The sequence below is a fragment of the Eubalaena glacialis genome, chromosome 2 (assembly GCF_028564815.1).
Source record: "Eubalaena glacialis isolate mEubGla1 chromosome 2, mEubGla1.1.hap2.+ XY, whole genome shotgun sequence".
In the NCBI taxonomy this organism is placed as follows: domain Eukaryota; kingdom Metazoa; phylum Chordata; class Mammalia; order Artiodactyla; family Balaenidae; genus Eubalaena; species Eubalaena glacialis.
Genome location: NC_083717.1, coordinates 163921568 through 163935919, shown reverse-complemented (window position 1 = coordinate 163935919; position 14352 = coordinate 163921568).

Below are 14352 nucleotides of genomic sequence, written 5' to 3'. Positions count from 1 at the left end.
ACTTGGGTGGCTATTTCCTTTCCCATGTTAGGGAAGTTTTCGACTATAATCTCTTCAAATATTTTTTGGGGTCCTTTCTCTCTCTCTTCTCCTTCTGGGACCCCTATAATGCGAATGTTGTTGTGTTTAATGTTGTCCCAGAGGTCTCTTAGACTGTCTTCATTTCTTTTCATTCTTTTTTCTTTATTCTGTTCTGCAGCAGTGAATTCCACCATTCTGTCTTCCAGGTCATTTATCCGTTCTTCTGCCTCAGTTATTCTGCTATTGATTCCTTCTAGTGTAGTTTTCATTTCAGTTATTGTATTGTTCATCTCTGTTTGTTTGTTCTTTAATTCTTCTAGGTCTTTGTTAAACATTTCTTGCATCTTCTCGATCTTTGCCTCCATTCTTATTCCGAGGTCCTGGATCATCTTCACTATCATTATTCTGAATTCTTTTTCTGGAAGATTGCCTATCTCCACTTGTTTAGTTGTTTTTCTGGGGTTTTATCTTGTTCCTTCATCTGGTACATAGCCCTCTGCCTTTTCATCTTGTCTATCTTTCTGTGAATGTGGTTTTTGTTCCACAGGCTGCAGGATTGTAGTTCTTGCTTCTGCTGTCTGCCCTCTGGTGGATGAGGCTATCTAAGAGGCTTGTGCAGGTTTCCTGATTGGAGGGACTGGTGGTGGGTAGAGCTGACTCTTGCTCTGGTGGGCAGAGCTCAGTAAAGCTTTAATCCACTTAACTGTTGATTGGTGGGGCTGGGTTCCCTCCCTGTTGGTTGTTTTGCCTGTGGCAACCCAACACTGGAGCCTACCTGGGCCCTTTGGTGGGGCTAATGGCAGACTCCAGGAGGGCTCATGCCAAGGAGTACTTCCCAGAACTTCTGCTGCCATGTCCTTGTCCCCATGGTGAGCCACAGCCACTGCCCGCCTCTGCAGGAGACCCTCCAACAGTAGCAGGTAGGTCTGGTTTAGTCTCCCCTCGGGTTACTGCTCCTTCCCCTGGGTCCCGATGCACACACTAGTTTGTGTGTGCCCTCCAAGAGTGGAGTCTCTGTTTCCCCCAGTCCTGTTGAAGTCCTGCAATCAAATCCCGCTAGCCTTCAAAGTCTGATTCTCTAGGAATTCCTCCTCCCATTGCCGGACCCCCAGGTTGGGAAACCTGACTTGAGGCTCAGAACCTTCACTCCAGTGGGTGGACTTCTGTGGTATAAGTGTTCTCCAGTCTGTGTGTCACCCACCCAGCAGTTATGGGATTTGATTATACTGTGATTGTGCCCCTCCTACTGACTCATTGTGGCTTCTCCTTTGTCTTTGTATGTGGGGTATCTTTTTTGGTGAGTTCCAGTGTCTTCCTGTCAATGATTGTCCAGCAGCTAGTTGTGATTCTGGTGTTCTCATAAGAGGGAGTGAGAGTACGTCCTTTTACTCCACCATCTTGGTTCAGGCCTAATCAGCAACTTTTGTATATGGAGAAATATTGTCCTAAAATCCTGCTGCACTTCATAGATACCAGTAGCCATAGAAATACTGTTGAAGTCAATAAAGCTGGGCTACCTGATGTCTTAAGTTCCTTGGAAATAGAACTTTAGACAGGACCCAATTTATTTTGTATATTAGCCAGCATGTAGACTTGGTGAATGATAAGTCTAATGAAGCTTCAGTATTTTATTATTTTTGATGCTACTGTGTTTTAGACTGTTTTCTTTCTCTTTTTTTTCAGATTTTTACCATTGGTTTTAAAAATGCAACTATTTTCTCTATGTTGATTTTGTATCCTGCAACTTTACTGAATTCATTGATTGGTTTAGCAGGTTTTTTGTTTTTGTTTTGTTTTGTTTTTCTGGTGTAGTCTTTAGGACTTTCTATGTATAGTATTATGTCATCTGTAACTAGTGACAGTTATAACTCTTCCTTTTTTATTTGGATGCCTTTTATTCCATTTTCTTGTCATATTGCTCTGGCTGTGACTTCCAGTACAATGTTTAATAGGAGTGGTGAGAGCCGGCACCCTTGTGTCTGATATTAGAGGAAAAGCTTTCAACATTTCGCCATTGAGTCTGACGTTGGCTGTGGGTATATACTAATCATGATTTTTATTGTGCTTAGGTATGTTCCTTATATAGCTAATGTGTTGAGCATTTTTATAATGAAAGGATATTTTATTTTGTCAAATGCTTTTTCTGCATCTATATGAGATGATCATATATTTTTTTCTATTATTGTGGTGTATTACTTTGACTGATTTGCATACATTCATTTATCTTTGTTTCCCTGGGATAAATCCCACTTGATTATGTTGAATAATCCTTTTAATGTGCTCTGCTTTTGAATTTGGTTTGTGAACATTTTGTTGAGAAATTTTCATCTATACTGATCAAGGATACTGATCTGTTAATTTTTTTCTTGTTATATCTTTACCTGGCTTTTTTATCAGGGTAATGCAGGTCTCATAAAATAAGTTTGGAAATGTTCCCTTGTCTTTAATTTTTTGGAAGAGTTTTAGAAGATTGTTAATGCTTCTTTAAATGTTTGGTAGAGTTTACCAGTGAAACCTTCTGGTCCTGAGCTTTTCTTTGTTGGAAGGCTTCAATTGCTGATTCAGTCACCTTACTGATAGCTAGTCTGTTCAGATTTTCTTTCTTCATGATTCAGTCTTGGTAGATTTTTTCTAGGAATTTCTCCATTTCTTGTAGGTTATCCAGTTTGTTGGCATGTAATTGTCTATCTTAGTCTTTCATGATTTTTTTGTCTTTCTGTGGTATTAGTTGTAATCCCTCCTCTTTCCTTTCCGATTTCATTTATTTGAGTCCTCCCTTTTTTTCCTGTAGTCTAGCTATATGTTTGTGAATTTTGCTTATCTTTTCAACATTCTAGCTCTTATGTTCACTGATCTTTTCTATTGTTTTTTCTGGTCTCTATTTCATTTATTTCTGCTCTGATATTTGTTTTTTCCTTCCTTCTCCTAAATTTGGGCTTAATTTTTTTCTTTATCTAGGTCCTTAAGCTGTAAAGTGAGGTTGTTTATTTGAGATAGTTTTTATTTCTTAATGTAGGTTTTATCATTATAAACTTCTGTCTTTGAACTGCTTCTGCAGTATCTCATAAGCTTTTATCTGTTTTGCTTCCATGTTTTTTGTTTCAGGATATTTCTTGACTTGCCTTTTGATTACCTTCTGACCCATTGGTTGTTCAGGAGCAGGTTGTTTAATCTCCACAAATTTGTGAATTTTCTAGCTTTCCCACTGTTATGATTTCTTATTTCATACCATCAGTTTGAAAAAGATACTTGGTATGATGTTAGTCTTCCTAAATTTGCTAACAAATGTTTATTTTTCCTATCATGTGATCTATCCTGGAGAATGTTCCATGTGTGCTTGAGAAGAATATGTATTCTGCTGCTGTTGATGGAATGTTGTGTATGTGTTAGTTACATTTGGTGTAAAAATGGCCAAGTCCAACAATTCCTTGTTGATTTTCTGCCTGGATGATCAGTCCATTGTTGAAATTGGGGTATTGAAGTCCCCTGATATTATTTTATACTTTTGTATTTCTCCTGTCATGTCTGTTAGTATTTGCTTACTATATTTAGTTGCTCCAACGTTGGGTGCATATATATTTAAGATTGTTATGTATTCTTGATGATTGACCCCCTTATCACTATATAAGGATGCTCTTTGTCTCTTGTTACCATTTTGGCTTAAAGTTGTTTTCTGTCTGATATTAATATAGCTATGCCTGTTCTCTTTTGGTTTCCACTTGCAAGGCATATCTTTTGCCATCCCTTCACTTTGAGCCTATATGTGTCCTTAAAGCTGAAGTGAGTCTCTTGTAGGCAGCATATAATTAGGTCTTATTTTTTTCAATCCATCCAGCCTGTCTATATCTTTTGATTGGAAAGATCAATCCATTAACATTTAGAGTAACTATTAATAGGTAAGGTCTTACTAATGCCATCTTATTGTTTTCTGGCTGTTTTGTCTTTCCATTATTCTTTTTTTCTTTCCTTGCTGCCTTTCTTTTATTTTCTGTAGTGTTATGCTTTGATTACCTTCTCTTTATCTTTTGTGTATGTATTATTTTTTTTTTTGGAGTATAGTTGCTTTAAAATGTTCTGTTAGTTTCTGCTGTACAGCAAAATTAATCAGCTATACGTATACATATATTCCCTCTTTTTTGGATTTCCTTCCCATTTAGGTCACCACAGAGCATTGAGTAGAGTTCCCTGTGCTATACAGTAGGTTCTCATTAGTTATCTCTTTTATACATAGTAGTGTATATATGTCAATCCCAATCTCCCAATTCATCCCACACTCCCCTTTCCCCCTTTGGTGTCCATATGTTTGTTCTCTACGTCTGTATCTCTATTTCTGCTTTGCAAATAAGTTCATCTGTATCATTTTTCTAGATTCCACATATATGCGTTAATATATAATATTTGTTTTTCTCTTTCTAACTTACTTCACTTAGTATGCTGATCTCTGGGTTCATCCATGTTGCTGCAAATGGCATTATTTCATTCATTTTATGGTTGAGTAATATTCCATTGTATATATGTACCATATCTTCTTTATCCATTCCTCTGTTGATGGATATTTAGGTGGCTTCCATGTCCTGGCTATTGTAAATAGTGCTGCAATGAACATTGGGGTGCATGTATCTTTTGGAATTATGGTTTTCTCCAGTTATATGCCCAGGAGAGGGATTGCTGGGTCTTATGGTAGTTCTATTTTTAATTTCTTAAGGAACCTCAATACTGTTCTCATAGGGGACTTCCCTGGTGGTGCAGTGGCTAAGACTCCATGCTCCCAATGCAGGGGGCCTGGGTTCGATCCCTGGTCAGGGAACTAGATCCCACATGCTGCAACTAAGAGTTCACATGCTGTAATTAAAGATCCTGCATGCCTCAACTAAAAAATCCTGCATGCCACAACCAAGATCCCACATGCCACAACTAAGACCTGACGCAGCTAAATAAATATAAATAAATAAATAAGTAAATAAGTAAGTAAACAAATAAATAAATAAATAGAAATAGAAAAAATATTTTTAAAAAATACTGTTCTCCATAGTGGCAGTATCAATTTACATTCCCACCAACAGTGCAAGAGGGTTTCCTTTTCTCCACACCCTCTCCAGCATTTATTATTTGTAATTTTTTGATGATGGCCATTCTGACAGATGTGAAGTGATACCTCATTTTAGTTTTGATTTCCATTTCTCTAATAATTAGTGACGTTTAGCATCTTTTCATGTGTTTGTTGGACATCTGTATGCCTTCTTTGGAGAAATGTCTATTTAAATCTGCCCACTTTTTTATAATTGGAGTATAGTTGCTTTACAATATTGTGTTAGTTTATACTGTACAGCAAATTGAATCAGCTATATGTATATACATATCCCCTTTTTTTTGGGATTTCCTTCTCATTTAGGTCACCACAGAGCATTGAGTAGAGTTTCCATGTGCTATACAGTAGGTTCTCATTAGTTATCTATTTTATACATAGTAGTGTATATATGTCAATCCCAATCTCCCAATTCATCGCATGCCCCCCTTTCCCCCTTGGTATCTGTATGTTTGTTCTCTCCATCTGTGTCTCAATTTCTGCTTTGTAAATAAGATCATCTATAGCAATTTTTTCAGATTCCACACATATGCGTTAATATACAATATTTGTTTTCCTCTTTCTGACTTACTTCACTCTGTATGACAGTCTCTAGGTCCATCCATGTCTCTACAAATGACCCAGTTTTGTTCCTTTTTATAGCTGCGTAATATTCCATTGTATATATGTACCACGTCTTCTTTATCCATTCCTCTGTTGATGGACATTTAGGTGGCTTCCATGTCCTGGCAATTGTATGTAGTGCTGCAATGAACATTGTGGTGCATGTCTCTTCTTGAATTATGGTTTTCTCCAGGTATATGGCCAGGACAGGGATTGCTGGGTCATATGACAGTTCTACTTTTAGTTTTTTAAGGAACCTCAATATTGTTCTCCATAAGGGACTTCCCTGGTGGTCCAGTGGCTGAGACTCTGTGCTCCCACTCCAGGGGGCCCGGGTTCAATCACTGGTCAGGGAACTAGATCCTACATGCCACAACTAAGAGTTCACATGCTGCAACTAAAGATCCTGCATGCCTCAACTAAAAGATCCCACATGCGGCAACAAATATCTCACGTGCCGCAACTAAGACCTGACACAGCTAAATAAAAATACAAATAGAAATAGAAAATAATATTTAAAAAAATACTGTTCTCCATAGTGGCTGTATCAATTTACATTCCCACTAACAGTGCAAGAGGGTTTCCTTTTCTTCACACCCTCTCCAACATTTATTGTTTGTAGATTTTTTGATGATGGCCATTCTGACCAGTGTGAGGTGATACCTCATTGCAGTTTTAATTTGCATTTCTCTAATAATTAGTGATGGTGAACATTTCTCATGTGTTTGTTGGCCATCTGTATGTCTTCTTTGGAGAAATGTCTATTTAGGTCTTCCACCCATTTTTTGATTGGGTTGTTTGTGTTTTTGATATTGAGCTGCATGAGCTGTTTGTATATTTTGGAGATTAATCTCTTGTCAGTTGCTTCATTTACAAATATTTTCTCCCATTCTGAGGGTGTCTTTTCATCCTATTTATGGTTTCCTTTGCTGTGCAAAAGCTTTTAAGTTTCATTAGACCCCATTTGTTTATTTTTGTTTTTATTTTCATTACTCTAGGAAGCGGGTCAAAAAAGATCTTGCTGTGATTTATGTCAAAAAGTGTTTTGCCTAAGTTTTCCTCTAAGAGTTTTATAGTGTCTGGCCGTACATTTAGGTCTTTAATCTGTTCTGAGTTTATTTTTGTGTATGGTTTTAGGGAGTGTTCTAATTTCATTCTTTTACATGTAGCTGTCCAGTTTTCCCAGCACCACTTATTGAAGAGGCTGTATAAGACACTTGGGATTGAGAAAATCTGGCTCAGATTTGCATAGAAAATCAGGAAAAATTTTTTGATTTGTACTCCATACATTTTGACAACTATATAGATATAATAATGAGAATAATGGTATTATTTAGTTTGAACTGTTAACTACCTATTTCCTGCCTGTAACCTTACCAAAGAGAAATATAGAAAATCCTAGAGAAGAGCTTTTTTGTTATAATATTAGATTTCTCTAATTTCTCTTTGACATTTTTTTTTAAATTTTATTTATTATTTATTTATTATTTTATTTTTGGCTGTGTTGGGTCTTCATTTCTGTGTGAGGGCTTTCTCTAGTTGCGGCAAGCGGGGGCCACTCTTCATCACGATGCGCAGGCCTCTCACTATCGCGGCCTCTCTTGTTGCGGAGCACAGGCTCCATACGCGCAGGCTCAGTAGTTGTGGCTCACGGGCCTAGTTGCTCCGTGGCATGTGGGATCTTCCCAGACCAGGGCTCGAACCCATGTCCCCTGCACTGGCAGGCAGGCTCTCAACCACTGTGCCACCAGGGAAGCCCCCTCTTTGACCTTTTTGAATCAGGTTTCTTATCTGGGAATCTGACCAAAATACTTCATCTTGGTATTTTTGGTATGCTCCAGGTACAGGAAAAGAGCCAAATTTTCAAGTTCACTATTTTAACTCATTTAAGTTGCTCCTGATACCAAGGCAGAAGTGATTATATTCCCAGAGGATAGAGCACCATCCATGATATGAATGTGTAAATTCTTTAGTTTATTTTTGTATATGGTGTTAGAGAATGTTCTAATTTCATTCTTTTACATGTAGCTGTCCAGTTTTCCCAGCACCACTTATTGAAGAGACTGTCTTTTTTCCATTGTATAGTCTTGCTTCCTTTGTCATAGATTAATTGAACATAGGTTTGTGGGTTTATTTCTGGGCTCTCTATTTTGTTCCATTGATCTATGTGTCTGTTTTTGAGAGAGTACCACACTGTTTTGATTACTGTAGCTTTGTAGTATAGTCTGAAGTCAGGCATTTGATAGGGATTGCATTGTATCTGTGGGTTGCCTTGGGTAGTGTGTTCATTTAACAATATTGATTCTTCCAATTCAAGAACATAGTATATCTTTCTGTCTGTCACCTTTAATTACTTTCATCAGTGTCTCACAGTTTTCCGAGTACAGGTTTTTTACCTCCTTATGTAGGTTTATTCCTAGGTATTTTATTCTCTTTGATACAACAGTAAATGGGATTGCTTCCTTAATTTCTCTGATTGTTCATTGTTAGTGTATAGAAATGCAACAGTCACTTCAATCCTGGCTTGGCTGTTCCCTTCCAGGCTGTGTGTTTGAAGCAGTCAGAGCCCCCAGGGCCCTTCTGAAACGTGTTCATGTGTCCCCATCATCTACTCTCTGAGATTAACATGATTCCTTGTCTGCCTAGTTTGGGCTGGGGGCTAGAGATCCAAGATGGACAAGCTCCATCCCAGACCCCCGGACCTCTCTGAACTGGGAGTCAGAGACCTAGATTCTGCTTGCTGTGTGACCTTGGCCAAGTCACTGCCCTTCTCTGAGCCTCATGCCCTCATCCTTAGAGTGAGAGGTAGATTCACACAATGGGTTTTCACTTCCTGCACCCTGCACTTAAATGAAGGAACTAGATTATACTTTAAGAACAGTAGAAAATTTGCTTATTTTTCATTCTATAAATTAACGCTTAATGCTTTTTGTGTGGCAGGCTAAAGAATATTGTCATTTTACAGCAGTCATACTTCAAAGATAAAAACAAAAGATTGATACCAGCTGAAAGCTTTTCAAAAGTGTGGGAAATACATAATTTATGACTCCATAAATGGTTTACAGCTATGGTATTTGACCACCTTGTAAACCATTGGTTAAACTATATTTCAGTTATGCTGTATAGAAAAGCAACACTTTTGTATGTTTTGAGTATTCTATAACCAAAGAGTTTAGGAATTACTTTATTTACTGCTAAAATCCCAGTGACATCTCTAATTTAAGTGATTTGAGCAATCAACAGCTCTTAGTGAGTAAAGATTTGTTTTTGTTTTTCTTTTTTAGTTATAAACCTTTTTTTTTCTGACTAGTAGATAAATTGTTCATGTTCTTTGTTTTCTTTTTGGCAAAACGGGAATAAAGATATCAATACTCAAATACTGTTTATGTTTTAATTTGAAAAACATGTGGGGGTCTTTTAGCAGAGAGACTATCATCACAATAGTTTTACTGGAATATTCAATATGTCTCATTACAACATCCTTTCATGTTTAAGATGACACAGTGCCAGACTGTTAACTCTTTATATTATTCAACAAAATACCTTCTACTGTCTGATAAGACAGTAAGTTCTCTTTTCTTCTGCCTTGATTACCTTGGAAGTGGAAAAGAAAATACTAAAAAAAAAAAAAAAAAAAAAAAAGGTCAGGTGGCTTCCCACAACCGTAGTGGGTGAGATGACTCAGGCACCACTGTGATCGTGGTCTGCTGCAAGTCTGGGAATGTGATGGGTATGCAGCACATGATGACCTTGTTCCCCTTCTCCAGCAGCATGCTTACTGCAGTGTTTCAACAAGCGCATCCTCAACACACTGCACTGCACTTGGGTGTCCATCCTTCACATCACATTGCCATTTGTAGTGTTTTATCATGTGTACACATGGGGAATCCAGGAGGTTAAGAAATACAAGAGGAGGATTCCAGCTGTTTATGAAAATGACAAATGAGCAACTCATATGGATAACGGGTCCCTGTCTCTGAAAGACCCTTCTCTGGGAGAAGAGTCTACATTGTAGGGTCTTGAAGACACAATAAACTTCTTATGGGACACACACACACACACAAGTCTCTTTAAGCCATGAGAAGATACAAGGAGAATTCAGCAGCCTGCAACCCTGAAGACAGCTCTCACCAGACAGCTCTCATCTCAACCATAATGGCACCCTGATCTCAGACTTTTAAGCCTCCAGAACTTTAATCACTCTAGAAATAAGTGAGATGCTACACTGGACGTTGGGAGATCATGACCTGAGGAAATAGGAAGAAAAGATGATTGAAAGGTGGCATCAGTCACATAATGGCCCAGATAAGTTCAAACCACCTTCAGTGAAAGCCTCAATCTTTTTTTTTTCCCACTACTATTTTTATTTTTTTTTATTTTTTATTTTTTTAACATCTTTATTGGAGTATAATTGCTTTACAATGTTGTGTTAGTTTGTGCTGTATAACGAAGTGAATCAGCTATATGTATACATATAGCCCCATATCCCCTCCCTTTTGCATCTCCCTCCCACGCTCCATATCCCACCCCTCTAAATGGTCACAAAGCACAGAGCTGATCACCCTGTGCAATGTAGCTGCTTCCCACTAGCTATCTATTTTACATTTGATACTGTATATATGCCCATGCCACTCTCTCACTTCATCCCAGCTTACACTTCCCCCTCCCCATGTCCTCAAGTCCATTCTCTATGTCGTCATCTTTATTCCTGTCCTGCCCCTAGGTTCATCAGAACCATTTTTTTTTTTTAGATTCCATATAAATGTGTTAGCATATGGTATTTGTTTTTCTCTTTCTGACTTACTTCACTCTGTATGACAGAATCTAGGTCCACCCACCTCACTACAAATAACTCAATTTTGTTTCTTTTTATGGCTGAGTACTAGTCCATTGTATATATGTGCCACATCTTCTTTATCCATTCATCTGTTGATGGACATTTAGGTTGGTTCCATGTCTTGGCTATTGTAAATAGTGCTGCAATGAGCATTGTGGTACATGACTCTTTTTGAATTATAGTGTTCTCAGGTTATATGCCCAGTAGTGGGATTGCTAGGTCATATGGTAGTTCTACTTTTAGTTTTTTAAGGAACCTCCATACTGTTCTCCATAGTGGCTGTATCAATGTACATTCCCACTAACAGTGCAAGAGGGTTCGCTTTTCTCCACACCCTCTCCAGCATTTATTGTTTGTAGATTTTTTGATGGTGGCCATTCAGACTGGTGTGAGGTGATACCTCATTGTAGTTTTGATTTGCATTTCTCTAATGATTAGTGATGTTGAGCATCTTTTCATGTGTTTGCTGGCAATCTGTATATATTCTTTGGAGAAATGTCTATTTAGGTATTCCATCCATTTTTTGATTGGGTTGTTTGTTTTTTTGATATAGAGCTGCATGAGCTGCTTGTATATTTTGGAGATTAATCCTTTGTCAGTTGCTTCATTAGCAAATATTTCCTCCCATTCTGAAGGTTGTTTTTTTGCCTTGTTTATGGTTTCCTTTGCTGTGCATAAGCTTTTAAGTTTCATTAGGTCCCATTTGTTTATTTTTGTTTTTATTTCCATTTCTCTAGGAGGTGGGTCAAAAAGTATCTTGTTGTGATTTATGTCATAGGGTGTTCTGCCTATGTTTTCCTCTAAGAGATTTATAGTGTCTGGCCTTACATTTAGGTCTTTAATCCATTTAGAGTTTATCTTTGTGTATGATGTTAGGGAGTGTTGTAATTTCATTCTTTTACATGTTGTCCAGTTTACCCAGCACCACTTATTGAAGAGGCTGTCTTTTCTCCATTGTATATTATTGCCTCCTCTATCAAAGATAAAGTGACCATATGTGCATGGGTTTAGCTCTGGGCTTTCTATCATGTTCCATTGATCTACACTTCTGTTTTTTTGCCAGTACCATACTGTCTTGATTACTGTAGCTTTGTAGTATAGTCTGAAGTCAGGGAGCCTGATTCCTCCAGCTCCGTTCTTCTTTCTCAAGATTGTTTTGGCTATTCAGGGTCTTATGTGTTTCCATACAAATTTTTAAATTATTTGTTCTAGTTCTGTGAAAAATGCCATTGGTAGTTTGATAGGGATTGCATTGAATCTGTAGATTGCTTTGGGTAGTATAGTCATTTTCACAATATTGATTCTTCCAATCCAAGAACATGGTATATCTCTGCATCTGTTTGTGTCATCTTTGATTTCTTTCATCAGCATCCTATAGTTTTCTGAGTAAAGGCTTTTTACCAGCCTAGGTAGATTTATTCCTAGGTATTTTATTCTTTTTGTTGTAGTGGTGAATGGGATTGTTTCCTTAATTTCTCTTTCTGATCTTTCATTGTTAGTGTATAGGAATGGAAGAGATTTCTGTGCATTAATTTTGTGTCCTGCTACTTTACCAAATTCATTGATTAGCTCTAGTAGTTTTCTGGTAACATCTTTAGGATTCTCTATGTAAAATATCATGTCATCTGCAAACAGTGACAGTTTTACTTCTTCTTTTCTGATTTGGATTCATTTTATTTCTTTTTCTGCTTTGATTGCTGTTGCTAAAACTTCCAAAACTATGTTGTATAATAGTAGTGAGAGTGGGCAACCTTGTCTTGTTCATGATGTTAGTGGAAATGGTTTCAGTTTTTCACCATTGAGAATGATGTTGGCTGTGGGTTTGTCATATATGGCCTCTATTATGTTGAGGTAAGTTCCCTCTATGCCTACTTTGTGGAGGGTTTTTATCATAAATGGGTGTTGAATTTTGTCAAAAGATTTTTCTGCACCTATTGAGATGATCATATGGTTTTTCTTCTTCAATTTGTTAATATGGTGTATCACATTGATTGATTTGCATATATTGAAGAATCCTTGCATTCCTGGGATAAACCCAACTTGATCATGGTGTATGATCCTTTTAATGTGCTGTTGGATTCTGTTTGCTAGTATTTTGTTGAGGATTTTTGCATCTATGTTCATCAGTGATATTGGCCTGTAGTTTTTCTTTCTTTGTGACATCTGTGTCTGGTTTTGGTATCAGGGTGATGGTGGCCTCATAGAATGAGTTGGGGAGTGTTCCTCCCTCTGCAATATTTTGGAAGAGTTTGAGAAGGATAGGTGTTAGCTCTTCTCTAAATGTTTTTTTTTAATTTAAAAAAATTTTTTTAATCAGTCATCAATTTTATACACATCAGTGTATACATGTCAATCCCAATCGCCCAATTCAGCACACCACCATCCCCACCCCACGGCGGTTTTCCCCTCTTGGTGTCCATACGTTTGTTCTCTACATCTGTGTCTCAACTTCTGCCCAGCAAACCGGTTCAACTGTATCATTTTTCTAGGTTCCACATACATGCGTTAATATACGATATTTGTTGTTCTCTTTCTGACTTACTTCCATCTGTATGACAGTCTCTAGATTCATCCACGTCTCAATAAATGAGTCAATTTCGTTCCTTTTTATGGCTGAGTAATATTCCATTGTATATATGTACCACAACTTATTTATCCATTCGTGTGTCGATGGGCATTTAGGTTGCTTCCATGACCTGGCTATTGTAAATAGTGCTGCAATGAACATTGGGGTGCATGTGTCTTTTTGAATTACGGTTTTCTCTGGGTATATGCCCAGTCGTGGGATTGCTGGATCATATGGTAATTCTATTTTTAGTTTTTTAAAGAACCTCCATATTGTTCTCCATAGTGGCTGTATCAATTTACATTCCCACCAACAGTGCAAGAGGGTTCCCTTTTCTCCACACCCTCTCCAGCATTTGTTGTTTATAGATTTTCTGATGATGCCCATTCTAACTGGTGTGAGGTGATACCTCATTGTAGTTTTGATTTGCATTTCTCTAATAATTAGTGATGTTGAGCATCTTTTCATGTGCTTCTTGGCCATCTGTATGTCTTCTTCGGAGAAATGTCTATTTAGGTCTTCTGCCCATTTTTGGATTGGGGTGTTTGTTTCTTTAATATTGAGCTGAATGAGCTGTTTATATATTTTGGAGATTAATCCTTTGTCCGTTGATTCGTTTGCAAATATTTTCTCCCATTCTGCGGGTTGTCTTTTGGTCTTGTTTATGGTTTCCTTTGCTGTGCAAAAGCTTTGAAGTTTCATTAGGTCCCATTTTTTTATTTTTGTTTTTATTTCCATTACTCTAGGAGGTGGATCAAAAAAGATCTTGCTGTGATTTATGTCAAAGAGTGTTCTTCCTATGTTTGCCTCTAAGAGTTTTATAGTGTCCGGTCTTACATTTAGGTCTCGAATCCATTTTGAGTTTATTTTTGTGTATGGTGTTAGGGAGTATTCTAATTTCATTCTTTTACATGTAGCTGTCCAGTTTTCCCAGCACCACTTATTGAAGAGACTGTCTTTTCTCCATTGTATAGCCTTGACTCCTTGGTCATATATTAGTTGACCGTAGGAGCGTGGGTTTACCTCTGGGCTTTCTATCTTGTTCCATTGATCTATGTTTCTGTTTTTGTGCCAGTACCATATTGTCTTGAGTACTGTAGCTTTGTAGTATAGTCTGAAGTCAGGGAGTCTGATTCCTCCAGCTCCGTTTTTTTCCCTCAAGACTGCTTTGGCTATTCGGGGTCTTTTTTGTCTCCATAGAAATTTTAAGATTTTTTTGTTCTAGTTCCGTAAAAAATG